The 27,003-nt window shown below is 34.8% G+C and overlaps 1 protein-coding gene and 1 long non-coding RNA gene across 2 annotated transcripts in view; one reads left to right on the top strand and one right to left on the bottom strand.

Moving 5' to 3' along the window:
* FGGY (FGGY carbohydrate kinase domain containing) overlaps nucleotides 1–27,003 on the top strand; it is a 518,439-nt gene that overhangs the window by 132,240 nt on the left and 359,196 nt on the right.
* Nucleotides 501–26,721, bottom strand: LOC127563244 (uncharacterized). Its single transcript, XR_007953934.1, has 2 exons — nucleotides 26,537–26,721; nucleotides 501–1,637 (listed from the first exon to the last, which is right to left on the bottom strand). It is a non-coding gene; the product is annotated as an uncharacterized LOC127563244 (long non-coding RNA).

Here is a 27,003-nt window from a genome sequence, read left to right as displayed (position 1 = left end):
AAAAAGAAAGCAAGAAAAATACAGAGAGGGAGGGAGAGAGGGAAAGAGGCATATATATATATATTATATACATATAATAGATATATATACATTTAATTTTATATGCATTATACATATAATACTGTATATGTAAATTTAGTATGTATACCAAGATATTTAATATTATCTACATTAAATATATATGGGAATATATATATATATGCTTACTATATATAATATGTATACTTATTTTAAAATTCATGTGTATGTGTATATGCACATACATGTACATATATATATGTATGTATATACACATATACATTCAAGCAGAAGAGGGACTAAGCAGACTGGTTTTTCTTGACTGTGAAAGGCAGACTTACTATAGGAATGATGGATGAAAAATCCAGGGAGTCGGTCATTAAGTACTTATTGGGCATCAGGCAATATGCTAGGGATACAATGAGAAAAGTCAAATCCTAACTTGCCATTGAGAAGCTTATAGTTTAATGAGAGAGGCGACATTTTATTTTTAGATAAATATAAAATGTTATTATACATATTAACACATAATAAATTGATATATACATAATATATTAAATATATGGGAGAACAATCAGAATAAGGAAAGTGGATTTTAACTAAACATTAAAAAAAACCAAATTTTGTAAACGTTTCAGGAGTGGACAGGCTCAGGAGATGAGACTGGGGGTGTTGTTGATGGGATTTTTGATTACTTATGGGTTGAATGAGATGTCTTCCAAGGACCCTTCAAATGCTTGGCATAGAGACTTTCCTTCATACAACTGAATTATCCAATTAACCTTGTCAGAACAAATCACTGTGCTGTGTGCTAGAAGAAATTAAAAGATAAAAGACTATGAGCGAGGCAGCTTTGCATAATGGTTAGAGCAGTGAATTTTAGAGTCTAAGAGACCTGGATTCAAATGTCTCCTCATATACTTAGTACTTGTCTGACATAGGGCAAATCATTCTCTGTAAATCATTTGTTTTATTTATTGGTTTTATGAACATTTTCCAGATAAAAGTTTTGCATTCAGTAACATTTAAAATCTCCAGTTCACAATAATGTTAAGAACTATCATCCTTTCTGTGTCCTCGAGGAGATGAACATGGAGTTGAATGGAGGGTATATCACTCATAGATTCATCGCAAAATTCATCCAGAAGGGGATTATGCTAGAGATTATTTAGTCCATGGTTCCCATTTTCTGGGGGAGAAAATTGAGGCTTAAGAAAGGGTGGGACTCCTGAAAGGTCACGGACAGTGACTCAGAACCAGCCTCCTTGACTCCTAGAGCAGAAAAGAAGCAGCGTCAGATGGTATTGCTTTGTTTTAATTTTTATGTTTTAAAAAAGGGAGCAGAGTTTGGCCAATTTAGTCTGTGCAGCAAGCCTGACACTCTCCTCTAAGGAGTAAGTAGCTTTACCTGCCTATGCCTCAGTCTATTTCCCTGCAGAAGGAAGGAGTTTGGGCTAGGTGGGCTGTCCAGGTTCCAATGGGGGATCCTCTGATTCCACTGGGGAAATGAGGGATTTCTCATCCCAGCGTGCCAATAGGGATGTGGGGGTGGACGGCTTCCAGGGATTCAGACCGTGACACTTCATAGCTTGGGAGATGGTCTTCATGAGTTTCTGTGGCTTTAAAAGAAAGAAAGAAAGAAAAAGCTTATTATTCAGGAGCCAAACTTTCGGTGAGTAACCACTTTTACTACTAAGCTAGGCTCAGAAAAGAAATTCTCTATTTCAATAAATCTTTTCTTTGTGTTTCTTATAAGAAAGTTGGAGGACATGAGGAAGGGGATGGGCTGGTTAAGCTTGAAAATCCTCAGGGGGAAAAAAAAAAGCAAATTATTGACTTTTTGAGGCTCAGGCTTTTCTAGTTTGGTGTAATATGCGCTCTCTGCAGTATTAGTTTTTATCATGGGCTCTGGGAACAGAGTACAGGGCTTTGCACACAGTAGGTGCCTAGTGAGTACTTAGTGAACAGTTTCAAGTGTTGACAAAATCCAGTGACCAGTGATTTCCTGCTGGCCCATGGAAGCATAAGGGAAATCCATTTGTAGGAAGGATTTTGAAGAAATCAAGTGAGGGCCAGGTGTGGAGGGATGAGGAAGGTGTGATTCAGTCCCCCAATACAAGAAACCCAATGAAAAGATCTGCTGAAATGGAGATGCCATTTGTGCTGCTGAGGATGTGTCCTCCGGGCATTTTTTGGTGGGAATTTGGCAGCCATGCTGTCTGAGCTCCAAAGTGTGAAGTGAAAGGAGGGTTTTGTATGTTTGTGTTTAAAGCATTACCTCTCCCTTTTCCTTATGATATTGAAACTTAACTGATCTGGATCCCTCAGGCTTCTGAGGAGAAGCAAGTTTGACATAAGGCAAGAAATAATAATATTATATTTTAATAGAAGCATCATATTAATTAATAAAAATACCTTATCAATAAATTAATAATACATAAATTAACAATGAATGCTGTATAGAAGCACCTTATTAATTAATAAAAATACCTTATCAATAAACTAATATATATAAATTAACAATAAATTCAGTGTAGAAGCATCATATTAATTAATAAAAATACCATATCAATAAATTAATAATATATAAAATAACAATGAATACTATATCAATAAATACTGTATTAATAGAACCAACAATAAATGAATGATATGTTGCAGTATTTTTGGGCAGCCGGGTGGTGCTCTGGATAGAATGTTGTACTTGAGGGTCAAGAAATTCTGACTCATGTACTTAACTGCATGACTCTGATTGAATCTCTTAAGTTCCCCCAGCTTCAGTTTCCTCATCTGTAAAATGGAGATAAGAGCATTTTTTTTCCCCAAAAGGTTCATTGAAGGTCAAATGAGCTAACATATGGAGCACTTTGCAATCTTTAAAGCATTATATGAATGCTAGCTCATATGACACATCTGTTCAACTGGCAAGGACTGTGTGGAATAACAGAGTGCTGGCTCTAGGGCCAGAGGACTTCAGTTGAATCCCATTTTTACTGTTTACTAACTCATATTGGAATGATTGAACTTAGCTAAGTCACTTAAGCTCCCTGGGACTAGGAAAAGGAGGGGCTGGATGAATAGCTCTCTAAAGGTTTCATTTAATTCTAGATCCTCTGATACTAAGAGGCTTGGAAGGAGTAAATGTGAATATGTAGGGCCGATTCCTGTTTATTTATACTAAGAACCTTACTTTACAGAAAGCTCTGGACTTTCCAGGCAACTTCATTTTCCATTTGCTTGCTTTGGTCTCCTTGGAATATTGTGCCTTGTCCAGGATAAGCTGATCGCCTGAAATCTCACCACTACCCAGAGAGATTTAACTTTTAATAATAAATACCTTCTTAGTCCCCCAGGTGCCTCTCCCATCTTATTAGAAGGTGGGAAATGGCGCAATAAAATCCTCTTGTTGCTTTCATTTATTAAAGGGTCAAATATGAAGAGTCTTCATATTCCATCAGTTTCTCCATGGAACATCATGTCCCCACTTTCCGGTTTCCTTTGTGTATCTTCTCCATTAAAGAGGGCAGACAATGTGGGCAACCTACAGAGTTCTATTTCTATGTAAGGGCAAGGATTTTAGAGAAAAGTCATGTCAGCTGTCTGAGTTAGTTGTACAAAACACGATATTGAGTTGGTGAAGGGATCAACCGATAAAAATTAATCCAAAACACAAAGTAGGATAAAGGTAACGGCAAGCAATGACTGTATATGTTTAACGACTTAATTAATATTAACTTCTCTTCCCCAACAGAGGAGTTTTATGCCATTTTAAAACATGAGTTGTATGATGGAGGGGGAAACATGTCAAGGTGGAACATGCAATTAGAGGACCAAGAATTACTTTAATTTCATCATCTCCAGCCAATTGGGGGGATGTAGCAGGGACCTTGCACTTCAGGATAGAATACAAAAGGCCCATTTCCATATCTATAAGTAAAGATTTATCTGGGGACTCCCCTTGGGTGGATCACCCCTATTTTGCAAGAAAAATAAACCAACTTCATACACTTCTTAATCCTTAAAAAAAATCTTTTTAGCATTTTTCTAACAGACACTATCTCCCCCTCCCTCCCTCCCCCCCCCCCTTTTTTCTGGGAGGTTTAAAAAAAAGAATCACAAGGTTTTAGGAGGATTCCTGCTTGAATATAGGTTATCCAGGGGGATGTTGAATATCCCCTCTCCCAAAGCCAATGTGATCTTGGGCTGTATTAAGAGATCCAAAATTTCTAAACAACATTCTTTAGAATTATTGAACTAGTTCACAACTCCATCAAGATGTATTATTGTCCCATTTTTCCACATACCCTCTAGCATTCATTATTTTCCTTTTCTGTCATATTAGCCTATCTGAAAGATTGTTCAGACTTATTTTAATTTGTATTTCTCCAATCATTTATCATTTAGAATGTTTTTTTTTTCATGTGACTATTGATAGCTTTTATTTCTTTTGACAACTGCCATTTAAATTCTTTGATAATTTATCAGCTGGGGAATGGCTTTTTTTTTTTAATATAGATTTAATTCAGTAGCCTATGTATTTGTTAAATGAGGTCTTTATTTGGAAATTTTTTCTAGTTTCTTGTTTTCTTTCTATTTTGTCTGCAAACTTATTTGTGAAAAAGCATCTTAATTTTATGTAATCAAAATTATCTATTTTATTTCCCATGATCGTCTCTTGTTTAGTCATAAACTCTTCTATTATCCATATATTTGGCATATATATTTCCACATGCTCTTCTAATTCATTTATGGCATTACTCTTTAAGTATTCACAAAAACAGGTAATTTTGTTTCCTCATTACCTATCCTTATTTCTTCAATTTCTTTTTCCTTATCTTACTGCTATGGTTAGTATTTCTAGTAAAATGTTGAATAATGATAGTGCACATCCTTTCAGCATCTTTTGTCTTATTAGGAGAGCTTTTAGTTCTTTCCCATTATAAATAATGCTTGCTCTTAGTTTTAGATAGATACTACTTATTTTAAGAAGGTTTCCATTTTTTTTTTACTATTATCTCTAATGTTTTTCTAATAAGAATCACATTTGTACTTTTCCCAAAGGATTTTTCTGCACTTATTGATATAATCCTATGATTTATCTTTCATATTTATCTTTTTAATGTTTTTTTCTTGAGTAGTGTTTGAATGTCAAATTTTTATTCAGCTTTGATCTTTTCACCAGGAATACTTGTAAATCCTCTATTTCATTAAATTTCCACATTATCACTTGAAAGATTTTAGTTAAGTTTTGCTGGCTAGGTATTATCCTTGGTTGTAATGTCAGTTCTTTTGTCTTCTGGAATTTCATATTTCAAACCCTCTATTCATTGTACATGGTAGCTGATAAATCTTGTGTAATCCTGATTATGGCTCCAAGTTTCTTTCTTTTTGATTTGAAATATGTTCTCTTTGACCTGGGAACTCTTGAATTTTTCATTTTGGATCCCTTTCAAATGATGATCAATGAACTCAATTTCTATTTTACCTTCTGATTTTAGAATAACAGGCAATTTTCCATGATAATTTCTTGAAATATGCTGCCTTAAATATTTTCTTTGATCTTGGTTTTCAGTCCAATACTTATTAAATTATCTCTCCTCCATGGATTTTTTAGAATAGTTCTTTTTTATGATTTTTTTTCACATTTTCTGTTTTTTTTTTTTTTTCATCTTTTGGACTTTTTTTTTTGATGTTTCATGGAGTTATTACCTTCTTCTTGCACCATCCTAATTTTTAAGGTATTATTTTCTTCAGTGAGCTTTTGTGTTTCTTTTTTTTTTTTTTTTTTTTTTTGTATTTTTGTGTCACCCTTTCCATTTGGTCAGTTGTGATTTTTTCAAGTCATATTTTCTTTATTATTTTTGTGTCTCTTTTTCCAGGTTGTTAATTACTTTTAAAAATAATTTTGTTCCTTTGATTTCATTTCTTTACCTAATTCCCCTCCCCACCCCTGCCAGTTTCATTTGAGTTTGAAAAAAAAAAAATTAGCTCTGAAATTCTTGTTGGGTTTGTATCCAGTTTGCATTGTTTTTTTTCTTAAAGGTTTTGCATATAGCTATTTTGTCTTCATTGTTTCTTTAGCATTTATGGCTTGATCTTCTCTGTCACAATAGTACCTTTTTATGGTTGAGTTCTTATTGTTTCCTGTTTATTTTCTACCTATTGAACTTTATTTTATGGTTAGGTTCTGTTCCCAATTGAGAGGTGATAATGGTGGTGGTTGATGAGAGAGAGGAATTGTCTCAAATTTGCTTCAGGTTCCTTCCATACTGATTTTTTAGAGTTAGTCTTAAAGGGTCAGGAGTTTGGGGTACTTTTCAGGTAGTGTGATTATGTCTGGCTTGAGATCTCCCAAAGCTTTTGTTGCTTCTCAGAACTATCTGGTTCCATCCCTAGTGTTTCATCCAAGTGCACTTCAGGTCATTTTCCATTCCTTTGTCACAGTTCTCTTGCCATTTTCCTAAGTTGTCTTGTACAGGAAGAATGTCTCATGCTGATCTTTTGTTGGCTCTACCACTCCAAAATTTGATTGGGGATATTATTTTAAAGTGTTTTGAAGGGAGTTTGTGAGAGCTCAATTGAGTGCTTTTTCTATTCTGCCATCTTGGCTCTCTACCCAGAAGTCCTCTAAATATAGACTTTTGACACCTAATGCAGAGTGTCAAATCAAAACTGAGATAGAAATCTATAAAACAATTGTACTCACAAATATTGGGAAATTTTAATAAAATACTAGAAAAGAGATTACAAAAAGATATGACATAGATTATACACTGTGACTTGGCTGAATTTATAACAAAATTCAAGCATTACTTTGGCACTAAAACTTTTATAAACATAATTAATCATATTAATAACAAGAATAACAAAAATCTTGTGATTATATCAATAGGTGAAAAAGAAAAACTTTTCAAAAGATAGAGCACTCATTTCTCTTAAAAATACTAGAAATCATGTTAATAAATAGATCTTTCTTTAGTATGAAAAGTCTGCTTTGTTTATTCAGTTCCAAACTAGTCAAACTTCCATAGAGTTATTGTATGTAGCTAGAAAAAAATTAACCAAAAGGAAGCACTCATATCAGCCATACTCCAACAGTCCATACATGTCTCAGCCTCCCTGAAGTGTTCTTTACCTTGTTACTCCTCTCTAGTAATTGTTCCATTTAATGGGTTGTTTTCCCTATTATCATGTGAGCTTTTTGAGAACAGAGACTGTCTTTTTACTTCTATTTCTATTTCCAGTATTTAGTACACTTCCTGGAACCTAGTAAGGGCTTATTAAATCTCCCCCATTTCTATTTCTATCTCTGTTTCTGTCTCTGTTTCCCTCTCACTGTCTCTGCCTCTCTCTCCTTTCTAGTTCTCTGTCTTTGTTTCTTTCTCTCTCCTTCATCCTCTCTCTTCCTCCCCCTACCCTTTCTTTCTCTCTCTCATCATCAATCATCATCATCATCCATCAATCAATCATCAATCATCAATCCAAAAATCATTTAGGCTGTCTCAAGAACTAGAATTTTGGACAGGTAGGTGGTTCAGTGGATAGAGTACCAGCCCTGAAGTCAGAGGACCTGAGTTCAAATCTGGTCTCGGATACTTAACATTGCCTAACTGTGTGACTTTAGGCAAGTCATTTAATCCCATTTGCCTCAGCAAAAAATTTTTTTAAAAAAGTGGAGTTCCCTGCTCCCCAGAAGTCTCTAAGCAGAGGCTGAGTGATCACTCAATTATATTATACTATATATATACTATATTATATTATATTATAATTCAGATAGAGGCTGAATTGGATGACCAATGAGATCTTTTTCACCTGCAATAAGGTTCTCTGAATTTCTGTCTTTGCAAGACTGATGCTTTTCAGAGCACATTACATGTCTTTTCCCATTAGACTATAATCTCCATGAGGGCAAGGATCGCCTTCCTTTTGGCTTCTATTCATATTCTCATACTTAGCACACTGTCTACCACACAGTAAGAACTTCACAAACACTTCTTGACATAACTCGTTGATAACAATTCTTTGGTATAATCTTTACAAGTATTATTATCCCAATTATAAATGAGGAATTGAATTTTGAGAGTTTAAGTGATTTATGACTATATGATGGTCAATGTTTGAGACAAGATTGAAATCAGGCCAGTTCTAAGGGTTCTGTCCTCCCTATTATGCCATCTCAAGTGCTCATTTCTTATAGCATAATATTTATTTACCATCATATTTATATACCACAAATTATTTAGCCACTCCTTAAAATAATCATAAACTCTTTAATTTCCAGTTTATTTTTATATTGAAAAGATTGATTATAAATATTTGAACTATAAATATAAATATGTGGACATGTAGGACTTTTCCCTTTATCTCTTTTTCTCTTTGGGATATAAGCCTAGCAATGATATATCTGGGTCAAAGGACATACACTCTTTAGTAATTATTTTGTAAATAATTCTTCATTCCTCCTAAAATGATCACAAGCACAGGTTCACTGACAGTGTCTCAATAAGCTTGTTTTCCCAAGATTTTCAATATTATATATAACATTCCTTTTTATAATCTTTGCTGCTAAAGGACTAAAATCTCAGAGTTGCTTTAATTTTCATTTCTCTAGTTAATTTTTGGAGGAAGGAAAAGCCAAGAGACAGAGTTTCTGGGTCATTAATAATCAATTTATTAATTAGGCTAGCTGACGATCATTAAATTGATGGTCAATGGTCTCTCTTGGTAACCAAAGACAATGTCACCTTGATCCCTGAATGAATCCCTTTAGTAAAGGAGGTGCCCTGACAGATAAGAATTAACTTTACTTGGTGAACAGTTAAGGTGGGAGTTGGGCTAAAAGTCTTCAGCTCTTCCTGCTAAGAGTGTGGCTTGATCATGGGACTTGACTGCTGCCAACAATCAGGACAAAGGATGCATCTCTACTTAATCTACTCTGATTGGTTTTCTCCTTAATAAATTGGGTTCCCCTAGTCTCTAATTATGGCATAAAATGACATGGGTTTATTTCCTAAGGACAAGAATTCACCTAGATTACATTCTGTTTGTAAAGTCTTCTGGTTGGGTGGAATCCTACTCAAGATCATAGAGCACCATATCCAGCTGACTTGGGCAACCTGGTCTATAAGCAATGCTCTTCATACATTTACACTTGAATGAGGAAAAAAGAAAGGAAAAACTTCCATCTTAATTTAATAATTGGTTATTAAAATAATAGAAAAAAACTTCTCTTGGGCAATATGGACATAAATAGCTTGAATTATTTTCCCTTGAGAATTGACTTTTCATATGCTCAACTCAATTATCAATTAGGAAGGGATCACATTCTTATGAACCAGATCTATGTATATCTTGGAAAGGGCCTTTTAACAAAGAAACTAGTACATAAATGTTTTCTCAGTTGTTTTCTTTTTAATCTCTAAGTTTGGGTTTTTTTTTTTAATAAAAGCTTTTTAAGTTTTATGTAATCACAAATGCTCATTTTATCTTTTGTGCTTCTCTATATCCCTTGTTTGGAGAAAAACTTTTCTTCCATTCATGAATTTATTGATTTTTAAAAAAATATTTTTCTCTAATTTCTTTCTTTCTTTTCTTTCCATCCTTTCCTTTTCTCTTTCCCTTTCCCTTTCCCTTTCCCTTTCACTTTCACTTTCCCTTTCCCTTTCCCTTTCCCTTTCCCTTTTCCCTTTCCCTTTCTTGCTGAGGCAATTGAAGTTAAGTGACTTGCCCAGTGACATGCAGAAAGTGTTAAATGTCTAAGGCCAGATTTGAACTCATGTCCTTCTGACTTCAGGGCTGTTGCTGTATCCAATGTGCCACCTAGCTGCCCCCTATAATTAATTTCTCATGTGATTTTTTTTTTAATATCTGGGGCACATACCCATTTTATCCATGCATAAGTTGTGAAGTGTTGAGCTAAATCTATTTTTTTTTTCAATTTTTACAGCAGTTTTTATCAAATAATGAATCTTTATCCCAGTTCCTGCATCTTAGTGTTTATTAAAAGAGAAATAGAAACATTTGTTTATGCTGTATATATCTAATCTGTTAAACGGATACACTTTGCTATCTTTTTAACCCATACCAAGTTGTTTTGAGACTTATTGCTTTATAGGATAGTTTGAAATTTGACATGGGTAGGGCTTCTTTGTTCCCATTTCTTTTCATTATTTTCATTGAGACGCGATTTTTTTTTTTTTTGCTTCTATCTGAATTTCATCATTATGACCACTTGTAATCTGCAAATTACAAATGATCATTTGTAATTTGATTTGTATGACATTAAATAAGATGATTAATTTAGGTGGGATAATTTTTTTTTTATAATTTTGACTCATATTTATAAGCAATTAATATTTTCCTAAATATTAAGGTGAGTCTTTATTTCCCTAAATAGTACCTTATAGTTAGTCATATTTCTATATTTCTTGTTTATATTTTAGAAGGTAAAAAAAATCCCAAATATTTTGTATATTCTGCATAATTAAGTAGCATTTCTGTATTTTCTCCTGTTGAGTTTTATTGTTAGTATATAGAAATGATGATGTATGTGGATTGATTTTAAATCTTGCAGATATGCGGAAATTCTTATTTTAATAAGTTTTTAGGATTCTTTGGATTCTAATTTGGGAATTCTTTAAATACATTATCATGTCATCTACAAAAAGTGATAATTTTGCTTCTTTTTTTCAAACCTATTCTTGTTCCTTCAATTTCTTCACTTGTCTCATCACAATTCCCAGAACTTTTAATATTCCATTATGCAGAAAATTGATATAGTTGAAAGAGTATCAGACCTGGAGTGAAGGAGATCTGAATTCAAATCCACATCAAGTCAACTAATCTCTGTATTCCTCAGCTTCCTTATCTATAAAATGGGTATAATAATGGTAACTAACTCCCAGGTTGTTGTGCAAAACAAATGAGATATTTGTAAAGGTCGTAATTGAATACCTGACAAATATTAAGTGCCATATAAATGTTACATATTAGTATTACATTATTATTATTTCTATTAAGAGTGGTAACAATGATCATAATTAGGTGGAAAGTATTCTTGATTATCTCATATAAAATGGTAATTCTTTATTTTAGATATATGCTATTCTTTTTTTAAAAAGAATCTTTTATTCTGATGTTTCTAGTGTGTTTTTATAACAAATTAGATGTTATATTTTGACAAAATCTTTTTCTTCATCTATATAATTGCATATGTTGATTTTGTTATTAATATGGTTGTTTGTGGTTTTCCTTTTATTAAATCTAGTCTATATTCCTCATTAAATTCACCTTGGTCGTAGGGAATAATCTTTGTACAATGCTGTTGTAGCTTCTTTACTAATACTCTACTGAAAATTTTTGCTTCTATGTCCATTAGGGTATTTTCCTATAAAATCTTCTGCGTTTGACTCTCTCAGGCGTATGTGTGAAGATCATAACTTTGTCATAGGAGGGATTTAGTAGAATCTCTTCCTTTGCTATTTTTGCAAACATTTTATGCGGTGCTGGAGTTGGCAAACCTTTTCCTTCCTTGCTTCCCTCCCTGCAGAACATACTTGGTCCTGGTCTCTGAAGACCAAGAAATCCCCTGCAGGAGTTTCAGTTCACAGGCTGCCCTCCCATCTGGGCCACCTGTGCTCTATAACGCCTCATAAAAAATGGATTTTCTCTGGGCCTCCCCACCTTGCCCTGAAGCAGAGATGAACAGACATTTCAGAAGAACATATGTCCTCGAGAACATTAAATATTAATCACTGCTTCACATGTAAATTGGCCATTTCCTGGTTTTGATTCTCAGACTGCTAAGAAAAGAAATCCATTGTGTCCAACAAATCCTTCTGTCTGTTCAGAACCGGGTGGTACCCAGCGATCCTTAATGGGGCTGGGATCTTTGCCCTGTCTTGAGAAGACGGGAAATTTTTCCTCCAAGTGCTACTAGGAAATATCACCTGAGTCTTTGTTTTTTTTGTCAGCAAAAAAATAATTACTGATCTCGTCCCATTTACTGCATGGGAAGCTTTCCAAATGCTCACTAAAGTAGTGTTAATAAGTGTATTGGCCCAAAGCTCAAAATTTCATTTTTATTTATTAAATGAGGCCAGAATCTGGCCCAGGATCTCTTTAGTTATTATTAATAATAATATAAAATAAGCATAATAATTTTATTTTATACTATAAATATTATGTTATACTATATACTGTAATATTTTTAATTATTATTAATATAACATATTATAGTATAAAACATTTATTATAATATATCATAATATATGATAAATATACATTTATCATAATAATAAATAACAGAATGAATAAAATAATAAAAATCTGAAATAAAAATAAAGATTAAAGGCAACCTAGAATAGCTGAGCCAGGAATACCCAGGTGCAAATCCTGCATTTCACTCTTAAAATGTGACAGCTGCATTGTGAAGAGCCTGGGATGCTACCCATGTCTATAACGAGCTCATATTCTAATGGGGGAAGAAAATATATAAAGAGGAAGGTCACTTAGTCTTTCATGCTTCCAACAATTTATTACTAAGAGACAAATATTTGTGATCGGCTCATTGTTGCAGTCCTATCCGACTCCTTGTGGCCCATCTGGGGTTTTCTTGGCAGGATGCTTTTCCATTTCTTTCTTCAGGAAAATTTGCAGATAAGGAAACTAAGGCAAACAGGTCTCAGTGGCTTGCCCAGGATCACACAGCTAGTAGGTGTCTGAGGTCAGATTTGAACTTGGCTCTTCCTGAGTCCAAGCCCGCACTGGGTTATCCACTGGGCTGCTGGCTGGGTTCCTATCGCTATGGCTTCTGGGCTCGGACACCTCCAGTGTTAGAACCCTGGCAAGGTACCAGACTTCCACAGGCTCCATGGGTGCAGCGAGGCTCCCTAAGGTGCCTACCTCCTTCTGGCTCAGAGATCAGGTCATGGGAACTGGCTTTTCAGGTCTTCTGGCCTCTAAATGTTAGCTGTTATCAGCCGCTCTGTGCTGGAAGTCCCGCGTTCCAGGAGCTGACCAAGAAACTGGAAGTATTTATCCCTGCGGAGACTTGGAACCTAACGGGGGCTGTACCTCCGACTCCCAGACACACACATGTCACATACACACATACATGTTACACACATACACAAATACAAATACGCACAATACAAATATACACAATACAAAACATGCACACATACATACAAATGTGTGCAGATACACACTTATATACACATACAAATGCATATACACAATACAGATTTACATAATGCAAATACACAGTGCACACATGCACAACACACACACATATACATACACATATATCTATACACACATACAGGTGCACACACACACACACACACATATATATACACATACATACATACATATATATTTATATATGCATACAGGTGCACATATATACACATACATATATATTTATACATACAGATGCACACACACATACACACATAATATTTACCCAAATACACATGCACACAATGCATGTACACAGTACAAATATACATGATACAAAACATGTACACCTAATACATCCATGCATACATACAAATACACACTTATGCACACACCCACACAAGCATAATACACCGTATTTACATATAGGCACATAATATTTACACACATACATGCACGCACAGCACATGTGTATATGTTGCTTTAGTAAATTATGTATGAGTTTGTTTCAACAAAGCATATTAAAACCCATATGACATAACATAATCAGCAAGCTCTGGTTCTAGGGCTCAAACTCAAATTTCCAGACTCCGAATTCAGGTTTCTTTTTCTGATACCTGGTTCTACCTGAGAACACCCTGAGTCGCTGGTTTAGAATAGAGTCCCCAAAGTCTTAGTGCACTTTTCAGCTTACCTCCAGGCCAGCCTATATGCCTGCACACAAATATCTTTAAGAAGAGTTAGTCTGGTGTTTTATTTTCTTAAAGTCTGACATACACATCACCGCTCCCCCCCCCCCCCCCCCCCCTCCACCTTTCACAACTGTTTATCTTCACTCCAGACTGAACCTTGGAAGGTGGCAGAAAAAGCAAACAGCCCACCTCTTTGGGGGCAGTCTGCATTCCTTTTAACTTTCCCAGATCAGACTTCAGCCTTGGCTTTTAAATTACTTGTCCTGGGGCTGAACTACTTTGATTCCTACTCGAAAATTAGTCTGTAGTTGGAGTGCTCTGAAGAACTGCCCCGAGGCTTTATGGGTTCCTGGACTGGGGAGAGGTGAAGAGTTTGATGTAAATGAAGTTACTTTGACTTGGCTTTCCTCCACAATTCTGGCTTTGATCTTAGAAACCTTAACCTGGCTTTTCCCAAATGCTCCCCCCCCCCCAGATATACAAAGTGATTTACAAACCTTACAAGGCTCGATAAATATTAGGTTTTTATTATGATTGGTTGACCCTTAGTGGTCATTTAACAAATTACTTTATTAGATCTTTAAAACCTTAGGAGAGTTTGTTGGTTTGTTTGAATCTCATTTTGTAAGCAGGTTGTTTGGTGATAGTGACCACAGAATGGAATTCAAAAGAATGACTTCAATAGATTCATCTAGTTCTTGGTAAAGACTTAGAAGAATTCCCAGTGTCAAGGATCTAGTGGGATCAAGTCCCCCCAGCTCCTCTTTGTTCTTATCTAGATGATACTTATCTAGATGAACCTCTGTCTGCCTTAGTTTCCACATAACAGCAACTATTTTCCAAGGTTCTTGTCAGGATGGAGTGAGGTAATAGATAAGATGCTTTGGAAACCCTAAAGCCTTGTAGAAATGTCAGTCAGAGAGCATTGGGCAAGGCAGGGGTTAATTTACAAAGTTTGGATAACATTTCACTCCTAATTGAATTTACAATCTAGACCAGGGCACCTAACATTTTCACTATGTCATGAACTCTTTGGCAATCTGCTGTAGCCTCTGGACATCTTCTCAAAATAATGTTTTTGAATGCATAATATAAAATAATAAGGGCATAAAGGAAAACAATCATACTGAAATACAGTTATAAAAATATTTTAGAAGTTCACAGAATAATAAGTATTATTTATATTATGATTTAAAGTTTGCAAAGTACTTTTACAAATATTATTTTATTTAATCTGCACAAGTCTGGGAAGCAGGTACTATTAATTAACCCCACTTTTAAAGATTAGAAAGCTGAGGCAAACAGAGGTTGAGACTTGCCCAGGTTCATATTACTAGTAAGACAGAATTTGAACACAGGTCTTCCTGATTCCAGAACCAGCATTCTATCCACTTTAGCATCTTGGGTTACAAGAATGAATTTATGTCAAAAATCGGTATCCATGAGATACCTATTCAAAAGTTTTGAAATACACATATAGGCCCTTGAGAAGAATTAATTAATTCCTAATATACTGTTACTTTGCAGATGGTTTCCAATCAATTTGATGACTTTATGTTTAAAATCATATGATTCAGAGAGCTAGAGAAAGAACCAATGGAATAGGTTGACATCCTGACAACCACCAGTTATCATGGCTCAAAGCTTTGAAGCTGAATGGAAGATGATTTGGGGGAAGGAGAGATCAAAATTGTGAAACCATTTAGGAGTGTAGTTTGTGTAACATCTGAGGATCATCACTGAACTCCTACTTCCACTTACCAGTTAAGTCCCTAGAATTTGGCTACATTTTATATCTGTGATCCTAGGATATAGTCAGGATGGTAAAAGTTCAAGCCATCACTGACATACTTTTTTCTATCATTATCAATTAAATCAGGCAACATTAATTACTTTTTAAAAAAGTTTTTGCTAAAGTGGTGCAGTAAGAACATATACTCTAAAATATCCTCCAGATGATGAGACATGCTCTCAGAAAACAGATAGGAAGATGGGAGCCCTAGCCTTCCTGAGGGTACAATGAGAGATGACTAATAGAAAGATAAGAGATCTAACATCCTCCTCATCCTTCAAAGCTAAAAAAAAAGACTTCTCTATGCAAAGCAAAAGAAAAATTCAAGACTGAGCTAAGACTTCACTTTTCTATTAAAGCTATTCCTTCTAATGTAAAATCTAGAAATGGAATACTTTCTTTCCTAGACTTACTCCATTCTAACAAATTAATACCTGTTTTTAACCATTAGTCAACCAAAAAAAAATATTGCTTTGAGTTATCCCACTTCATCAGTAACTGATTGAGACATTTTTATCTTATTTATGTAGTAAATATAAACTTATTGGGATGGTTTCAATCCTACTCTTACAAAGAGCTATTGTCAAAATTCAGGATGGAAGATATGAGGTCCTGTAAGGGAATGTTGATTATGCATAGAGAAAAGAGGAGATAAATGCAAGAAAAAAATCAGAAGATTTAGTAACAGTGTTTGTACACATGTATGTATGTGTGTATGTTGAGTAAGATAACTAGAGTATATAAAATCTAGGTAATTGGAAGGATGCTGAATCTTTGAACAATAATGGGAAAATTGGAAAGATGGGAAGCTTTCAGGATGAATGACAATGCATTTTGTTTTGAACATCTTGAATTTAAGATGCCTTGGGGACTTCCAAGTTAAAATATCCAACAGACATAACACAGCATAGAAACTGAGCTAGATCAATTGATCTGGAAGTAATGTCCTGAAAGATGATCACATAATATAGGGGAAATAATGAGATCACCAAATGGGAGAGTTGAAAATGAAATCAGAAGAGGACCAGGGACAGAGGAAGCAGCTCAGTGGTGAAGTTGGGAAAGAGCTGGACTTGGAATTGGGAAAACCTCAGTTCAAATCTGGCCTCAGACACTTAACTGTGTGACCTTAAACAAGTGACAACTTTTCCCAGTCCAATTTCCTCACCTGTAAAGTGTGGACAATAGCTAATGTTCATAAAAGTCTTTGCCAAGCTTAGAAAACTATATAAACTTTATATTGAAATACAAATTTATATGTCTACATATATAAATATTTATATATTAAACATAAATAAATACATGGATAAATTTTATATGTAAATATTTATTATCATTATTAAACTGAAAGAAAATGTGATAGAGTCAATGTATATTTGTTTTCAAATATTACAGCCTTTATCATATAGATGAGAGATAACAGTGGTATTGCCTAACCCTGGTGAAAGTTACAATCAGATTTTTTAGCTGGGCATGAAGTTTTGATCATTAGAATGAACCCCAATAGGACAACTATTGGGCAGCTCCAGTGTAGTCTTGCTACCTTTAAGTAAAAGAGATTTAATATCTTTATTTTGAACATAAGATGAAGAAAAATTCCATGACTTGCCCCTGATCAAGAAGCTAATATATAGCAAAATAGCAATGGGAAAAAAAAGGCCCTTGTACTTCAGGAGCCCTTACTCTCAAAATAGGTTTGAAGACAATTTATTGAAAATTTGGTAGAGAAAGTACTTCTTGGGGGGTCAGATGGGGCTGGATGATTGCTAGGATCCTTTCAAACTCTGAGAATCTCCTGCTATGATTCTAACGTCTCCTTCATCTATAAAATTCCAATTCTAGATCACATCTTAGGCCAACTTTTTTTTTTTAAACACCAATCTCCTGAAGTTTAAACATTAAACTCAAATTTATAGGTTCTCACAAATTTCACCAGACTCTCTTTTTACATTCCTTTGCTACTTTGGTTAAAATCAAATGTTATTTGTCACATTAGTTTTGTGCAGTTCTACCTCAAACCTATTAAGACTGACAAAGATGACAAAAGAGGGAAAGGGAAATAAGTATTTATTTAATTCCTACTCTGGGCTAGACATGCTGCTATGAGCTTAACAAATATTATCCCGTTTGGTCTTCAATATAACTTTGTGTGGTGGGTGCTATTATTGAGATGAATGAAAAGACAAACAGTTTCGGATAATTCATGATCGATTTATTAATTAGACTAGCTGATAATCGTTAATGGTCAGTGGTTTCTCTTTGAAAAACATAGAAATCATTGAATGCTTAAATATCTTTGAAAAAGGAGGGACAGTTGCTGACAAGTTGACAGTTATTGACAGGTAAACACTTAATGGTTGACGACGGACTTTCACATGAGAAAGTTGGTTGAAAGCCTTCAGCAACTCCTGCTGAGAACTGTGACTTGATGGTGAGACTCCTGGAGAAATTTGAATTAAGGAGTCCATTTCTATCCAGACCATTCTGAGTCATTTTCATCTTCATGGCTGGGTTGCCCTCAATTGTAGCAGAGGTTGCAAGAGCATAGATCTAGTACTTCCGGGCTGGAATTTATCTAGATTAGATTGTATTTATACTCCGAACAAAAGTGATGTTTGCTAGTTGCTTCAGAAGTGAGGTTTTCTGGTCGGATTAAATCCTGCCCAATGTGAAGGAGCCTGTTCCTGGGAGATTTGGGCAATCTCTTCTCACCACAATGTCCTTCAGAAACTGACTGACTTATAGGGGGAAGATCCTGAATGAGGGGGGAAAAAAAGCCTTGATCCTGATTAACAATGGGTTATTAATATAATAGAAAATTATAATATCTCTCCTTATAAAATCTCCCCCATTTCACAGTTGAGGAAACCGAGCAAGAATTATCCAGGAGTTAAAGTGAATTATCCAGGAATAAACAGCTAGTAAGTATCTGAGGGGAATATTTGTACTCATTTTTATTGACTAAAGGACCAGCACTTATCCATTTACCTCCTAGCTGTGTCTGCATAGAAGATAATGGCAAATGTTGGAGACACTGTGGGAAAACAGGTATTCCAGTGCAGTGTTGGGGAAATTATGAATTGGCCCAGCCATTCTTGGTAACAATTTGGAACTATGCCCCAGAAATTACCAAACTCTCTATTGACCCAGTTTGATCTTTTTGTTAAGACCATTGTTGGTCTTATACCTCCAAAGAAAGCAAAGGAGGAAGAAAAGGATCTAAATGTACAAAAATATTTATAGTGGCTTTCTTTGTGCTAGACAGGATTGCAAAACTAAAAGGTTACCTCCTATTGAAAAATAGTTAAACAAACCATGGCATGTGAATGTGATGGAATATTGTACCATGAGAAATAATGAAATAGACAATTTCAGGGGAAATTGGAAGACCTTTAAGAATTGATGTAGATTCAACAGAGCAGAATGAAGTGAACAACATATACAATCATAAATACCTTTAGATAAAAATGATGGGTAGGTTTTGGAATTTTGAACAATGAACCATCAGTCTAATAAAGCTAGAACCTGTCTCTCAGTTTCTGAGAGAGGGAAGATGAGCTTAGAGCTTAAAGTTATTCCTGGCACATAGTAAGAACTTAAGAAATATTGATTGATTGATAGAACGCAGAAAACAGACATTTTTAGACATAGCTGATATGAAAATTTGTTTTATTTTGCATACAACATAGTAATTTTAAAAAAAATTTTGTTTTGTTTCTTTTTAGAATTTGTTTAGTGGTAGAGGGTAGCAGAAGGGATTTAAACAATCTCTTTTTTAAAAATAAATTTATTTAAGGAGGAAAAAAACATGTAATATCTCTTTGGAGTGAAGGAGAAGTCTGAGAAAAATCTATCTGCGCAATATATATGTGGCTTGTAAAACCAGAGGGATAGTCAAAGAGAAAACACTAGTGATAAAATAAAGCTCTATATTTTTGAGGCTAGGGACTTTGTTCTCTACTTTTAAGCCAAAGTTTCTCTCCTTTTGAGAGAAATTATTCTTATACTATTAAATTAATAATCAATTATTAAATTGGGAGCCAGGTTTTTCCTCCTTAATTTCCTTTCATGGCCCTTTCTAGTTAAAGCCAGTCTCTGAAGAGTAGGACTGATTGATGAGATTACTTTTCATCTTCAAAGAACATGCTCTTTAATCTTGGGATCCCACCTAAATAGGAGATCTAACTTCTTAGAGTATACAAAACTAGGAGACTAACTTCTATTTAAAGTATAAACTCAGTAGGTCTGGGTGAGTTCTTATCTTCGGGAAAAGAAGTCCTTGTAAGTTTAGGGTAACCCAATTCATAAAGGAGAGTACCAGACAGTGTTTTAGGTGAGGATAAGTTCCCCTGCCAGATTGCTCAAGACATTGAGTCTTGTGATCAAATTACTGTCCACCAATTAGAGTTGGTTTTTACTTGGTAAGGGAATTCCCCTTCAGATGCATGTTACAGGTGATTCTCTGATTACAAACAAAATACACTGACAAAGTTTCTCCCCAGTGGATCAGTGAGGTGATCTTTCAGGTACTGATCACATTTCTAAACTTTTCCTATTTGGTGGATTTTTTGATATATCCTAAAACTTACTTGATATTTCAGTTATTTAATACAATGATTGTATTACATGGTTTCCTCTTCTTTGTGTACTCTTTGATGCCTGGACAAACTTGATGGAAATTTATATTCTTTTCCACACTGCTCACATTTATAGGGTTTCTCCCCTGTATGAATCCTTTGATGAATAGCGAGATGGCTTTTCTGAGAAAATCTTTTGTCACACTCATCACATTTATAGGGTTTCACTCTTGTATGTACCTTTTCATGCCTGGACAAACTTGATGGAAATTTATATTCTCCTCCACATTGATCACATTTATAGGGTTTCACCCCAGTTGTGCGCTTTCTGATGCTGACTCAAATCTGATGGATCACTGAATTTTCTTCCACACTGATAAACATTTACAGGCTTCTCCCAATATGGTTCCTTTGATGTGTATTAAGTTGCCCTTTCTGAACAAACCCTTTGCCACACTGGTTATATTTATAGGGTTTCTCCCTGAATGAATCCTCTGGTATCTAGTGCATTCAAATCTACGCACAAAACCTTTGCCGCACAGTTGGCATTTATAGGGTTTCTCCCTTGTATGGATTCTTTGATGAGCATTCAGGTTTGATGTTGAAAAGAACCTTTTCTCACATTGATCACTTTTGTAAGTTCTTTTCTGAGTGTGAGTTCCTTGATGGTAAGTGAGGCGATCTTTCTGAATAAATTCTTCATCACACTGGTCACAATTGTAGAACTTTTCATCTACCTGATTATTTTATGACTACTGAGGTCAGCTTTTGGTAGGAACCCCTTGTTACAATGATCCCCTTTAGAGAATTTTTCCTCTTTGTGAATTTGCTGATGAGCATCTAAGTCTGATCCCTGAATGAACTCTTTATCACAGTGATCATTTTGATAGAATCTCCTTTGTGTGGAATCACTGTTTATCATAGATGTCCTATTCTTGGGCCTTCATTTTTGTGTAGTCTTTCTGATCAAAATTAAAAATTTTTTATGTAATAAAAACATTTCCTATCCATAGAATATTTCTTATATTTTTCTCCTAAGGGATTTCCCTCATGGGTGATTTTAGGTTGTGAAATCAAAGTTTTATTACTACCACTGGTTCCATATGATTTCTATTCAGTAGGGCTTCTTGATTTATCATTTTTTGCTAGTTTTCTAACCCTTAGAAACTAGAAAAAATCTGCTCTCCTGAATCAGATAGAAGTTTTTCTCTCTTTATAGATGGCTGATTTTTTGTGTAAGTTTTTCCTCAAAGTTTTATAGGCTGGTAGGTTGGGAATTTATTCCTTCTAAGACATAAGACATAAGTCTTCCCTTTCAATGTCCCTTGTCATATCCATTCCAAATTTTGCCACCACATTGGAGTTGGGAGTTCTAAACTATCAGGCACCTCTCTTGAGAATCCACCATGTAGTGTTCACTGATAGAAATGTGAAAGATATATACAGGCCTTGGCTTGCTCCTGAGACAGTTTCTATTGACAGCACCCAGGAATCTTCCCCTTGACCATTTGCTTTGGAAAGTCAAGGCTTTTTCATTGCCTAGAATTTTCAGCAGAACACTTTCGGCTGTTCTAGGTAACACAAATCTTCTTCATAATTGACCAGGAAGTTCTCATCCCACCCCCTGAAAAAAATAGAGCAAGAATTTACTGATGATCAAGAAATAAGTGTGCTTTACAGAAATTTCAGGTTTTACTAGGAGAATGGAGACTCTCTAAATCCTTCCTGGGAAAAAGCAAAGTTTAGAATAAGAGAAGCATAATAAACTGTTTAGCACAATGACCAACTCAGAAAGATTAGAAATGCTTTTTTGTCTTTAAATCATAATTTAATTTATTCACCCTCAGTATTTGTGATTTCATTGGAATGGAAAATTCCTGGCATCTCCATTCCCTACCCTGATGCAAATCTTTAACTATAACCAGTGGAAAGAATTACCTGAAGCATTTTCTCATTGGGAAAAAGTTCACAGATGTCAGAGGCAGGGTTTGGACCCAAGTCAACTCAAGCTTGACCCTTTCTCCACTAAATATTGTACTGTCTGTGCGCCATTTCCATGTAAATATTTTGAAGGACCTTCCATCAAAGCTAAAACTGACATCACTAGCATCTCTTCACCTTCTTTATTTCTTTCTCTCTCTCTCTCTCTCTCTCTCTCTCTCTCTCTCTCTCTCTCTCTCTCTCTCTCTCTCTCTCTCTCTGTGTGTGTGTGTGTGTGTGTGTGTGTGTGTGTGTCTTTTTTTTTTTCCTGAGGCAATTGGGGTTTAAGTGAGTTGCCCAGGGTCACACAGCTAAGAAGTATTTCATCTACCATTTCTTGATGAATTGAAGACAGTATCACCGGGAAGATATACTTAAAATTATGTTAAATGACTAAATTTTGATCAAAATCTTAGATTATGGAATTATAAGTCCCCCCCTCCCAAGTTCTTTTTGTTCTGATTTGTCTTCCTTGGCCAATTCTGTTGTTCTACTTGTAAATTCTCCCCCGTTGCCCTCTTGCTTTAGGAACAAGAATTAATACACAGTAATCAAATACTATTCTTACTTTCTGTACTAAAGCATGGTCAGTAGCTGCATTAGTGAAATCTGGTCCCTGAGTGACTGGCTTTCCCTCATCTCTATCTAGGAAGTGGGAGATGAATTCTGAAATTAGAGGTATAGATTAAAAAAAAATATCATTGGAATGGCTGAAGTGACTGACTTCATGATTTCACCACAGTTAACAATTGGATATGGAAAGAGCTATAATCTAACTTTCAGTTATCTTTCTGTCACATCCAACTCTCAGTGACCCCATTTGGTCAAAATACTGCAATGCTTTTTCCTTTATTTCTCCAGCTAATTTTACAGATAAGGAAACTGAGGCAAATAGGATTCAATGACTTACCCAGGATCACACACCTAGTTAGTGTCTGAAGCCAAATTTGAACTCAGAAAGATGGCTTTTCCAGACTTCAGGCCCTACCCCATCTGTATGCACTGAGGATTTAACTGATACCATCTAAATCTAGATTCTTTGCCTTTCCAATCTATATGATGACTCCTTTGGAGGGAAAATAAGATATGAAGAAGAGTTTTTGCTCAGTCTGTTTTATTCTCTTCTGTTAATGGTATTTAAGAATGATTTTCATCCTCCAAAAATTGATGGCCCATGTGATAATATAGAACAACATTCAATTTTTCTCAAAAGAAAAAAAAATTATATGCTATTCTCCTCCATTGGAATCATTGTTGCAAATTACTAATTAGAAAATGCAAAATTAAAAGAACAAAAACTGTTAGGTCTCATGACTTATGAGACCTCTAATTCACCCATGACATACAATTGTTTAATTTGTAGTGTAAGCATTTACATGTAAGCAATTAGCCAGCTCTACAAATCAGGACTTGAGTTATTGTTTGGATAATTACCTAGACTTAAGAAATGTTCAAAAAACAGATTAAACTTAAAGGTGTCTGCATACTCTTTTCCCTGATTGTTAACCATGTACCTGAACATCCATGTATTGCTCTATAAAAAGTGTTTATTTTCAGCATAGTGGAGAAGAGATCTTTGGGAATGCAGTCATCTCAAGATTTTGAGCTAATAATGATGATGATGATGATGATGATGATAATCATGCTATCAATAGGAACAATAGGTATTTATATAGTACAAAAGGCTTTTCATTCATAATTATTGGAGACTCAGTACTCCCACCTTATACTTAGTAAATTGATATAGGTGACAATAAGTGGAATTAAGGTTGGGGAAGGGAGACTATAGGAATAAGGGCAAATCACCACATTCATGGGTAGAGTTTTGATTTGTTCAGTCATTATGGAAAATAAGTTGGAATTATTCTAAGAAAATAACTAAAATCTCTATACTCTTTGACCCAGATTTCACTTCATGGTATACATATGCTTTAAGGAAGCAAATGATTAAATAAAGGGCCTTATGTAGACCAAAGTATTAAGAGTGACAAATTTTGTGGTAGTAAAACCTGGAGACCAAGTTTATGCTTAGTGACCAAACAAGTCACAGTGCAAGAATCCAATAGAAAATTATTTTCATAAGAAACTCTTGGGGCGGCCAGGTGCACTATGGTGCAGACTTGAAACCAAGAAGACTCATCTTCATGACTTTGATCCCAGCTTCAGACTCTTGCTAGTGTATGACTCTGGGCAAGTCATTTAACCTGTTTGCCTCAGTTCCTCATCTATAAAAATGGTAAAACATTCCAGTATCTCTGCCCAGAAAGCCAAAATGGGGTCTCAAAAAGTCAGGCATAGTCGCCACAACAAATGTATGTGTTGTGGAGGGGATATAGTTAGACCTGACGATTAGGATTGAGAAAACCCTCTTTTCCCTTCCTAGAGTTAGGAACAATAAGTGTGGAATACAGCATATACTGTTGGACTTGTTTGATGAATTAATCGGTTTTCCTGAGATACTTTCTTGTTTGGTTTCATTTTTACTTCTTTGCTCGTTTTTTAATGCTTTGTTAAAAGAGCTACCTAACTGGGTAGTGGAGGGCAATATATGTAATTTTATCCATATACATGTTCCAACAGCAAGTTCCTTCTGCAAATAAGATTCCCAAATGTGGTCTGACCAGTACAGCCTTCTCCTTGTTTAAATTCAACTCATCCTGTTTCCACTTCAGTGTTTCCTTAGGCCCCTTATTTTTACCTGGCATAAGATTGGGCCCATAGAATACTTAATCAGTCCTTCTTGACTGCCTGCCTGACTGGCCTGGAATGTCTTTCCCTTTTCTTCTTGTTTAAATCTGATCTTCCTTCCAGGCTAAAGTCAAGTACAGTCTTTTCCTATAACCTTCCCTCACTCCCCCAACCCTCCGAGGTCCCTTCCTCATAATAGGCTCATGTTTTTATTTATTCACTGAAGCAAGAAGGGAAGTATGGTCATTATCTGTCATCTAGGCTAGATCCAGAGCCTCTGCTAAGAAAGATTCCTCTTGATTCTACCTGTGCTCACACCATAGACATTAGGGATGAGCTGCCCTTTCTTCTAAGTCTTCAAAATGACTTACTGTTTACATTGGGGTGGGGAATCCTGTGATATGTCTATTGGACTAGTTGTCAGTAGAAAGCTTCCTTCAACTAATAACATTTTGGAATACTACAATGCATATGTGAAGAGAAATTATTATTAAAGAAAGAGAAATATTCCTTTTTATCACTAGAACCTTACAAAATATACAGCCCAGAATAAATCTCATAAAATAGTACTGTATTTTTCTCTTTTTAAGATATAGAGCATTTTCATGAACAGAACAAAAAGAAAAAATCTATCAAATTTATAAGTATATGTTCATAAGTAAAAAATAATAAATTCATTTAGATAAAAACAAATATAGAAAATCAAAGAAAATAAAAAGGACAGAAAGGGGAAAAGTGCTTTCATATCAAATTATATATAATAAAACACAAATAATCAAAATCACTGGTCACAAGTTTAAAAAATAGAATGTAGCTCAGTGGAACAGACAAAAGAAGAAAGACTCAGAAACAATATGACTCAACAAAATTTGATGAATAATTCAACAAAGGTTCAAATAATTATCGATAATAGAATAATTTGATAACTCAAAAACATCAACTGATTTGAAAGTATTTTTAGGTTGATTTTTTAATCTCCAGGGAAAATTAGAAAACAGCCTGACAGACTATTTTACATCTTACACCCATGTTATACTTTACTCTATAATAAATTCATCATTACATGAAGTTAATAGTAAAGATGCTGTGATTAAAAAAAAAATCAAATCCTTTTCATAAATGGGGGGAAATGGACAATTTTGCCCCAAATTGAGAAAGACAAGTATAAAAAATTAATTGTATAAACTTTAAAAACATATTTCAAAATGAATATATTTAGGGTAATTAGAGATGTGCTCAATTGGAGAAACATTTCTTTATATCCAATTTCTCAGAGAAGAGTTTTTTAACCAAGATATAGTGACACTTAACACACATGCATATGCATCTTCATTTATGTGCTATATATATATATATATATATATATATATATGTATTTATATATCTGTATATATGTATTTATATACATGTGTATGTATGTATACTTATATGCATCTATCTGTTATATATTATAGATGTAATAATATATTTATGTGTTGTGAATATCTAAAAGCTATTCTCTAATAAAAAAAAGTTTTTTTTTTTTTTTTTTAAGTATTCTAGATTGTGAGTAAGATATTAGAAGAACTCACATACTCAAAGTTCACAAGGCAGGAAGTTTTATTACTCACGGATAAACAAAGAGGAGTTTTCCCCATCCTTCAGTCCTGTGGGCAAACATAGATAGTGGTTGCAGGATCTAATCTTCTGGTCAATCCCCAGTTGAGAATCCTGCACTGGGGTCTCTGTCCTTGTTTCTGATTATTGTTGTTTAGCAGATTCCCAGGGACCAACTAGCAGGGGAACCTTGGCAGCTTGACTCTCAGCTCCTTATCTGATACAAGGGCATTGAGATTGAGAAAGTTTGCTAAACTGATTATGATCAGGAGAACATTGCATACTTTGCATATAGGGCTTAGATGAAGCTGGATAAACCAGTTATTGGATGCATAGGAACTTGCTCGGACATAGCTGTGTCAATCAGTGAGCCAACATGGAGTCATTTGTGTTAGGGACCAACAAAAAGCCACCATTCAGAGAAGTCAATCATATGCCTTTCACTGTTATGGGGAGATAATTCTTAACCAAAAATTGATAA

Source organism: Antechinus flavipes, chromosome 4 (genome assembly GCF_016432865.1).
Source record: "Antechinus flavipes isolate AdamAnt ecotype Samford, QLD, Australia chromosome 4, AdamAnt_v2, whole genome shotgun sequence".
Taxonomy (NCBI): Eukaryota; Metazoa; Chordata; class Mammalia; order Dasyuromorphia; family Dasyuridae; genus Antechinus; species Antechinus flavipes.
Note: the sequence above shows the minus strand (reverse complement) of the source record. Positions and strands in the feature narration are given on the sequence as shown.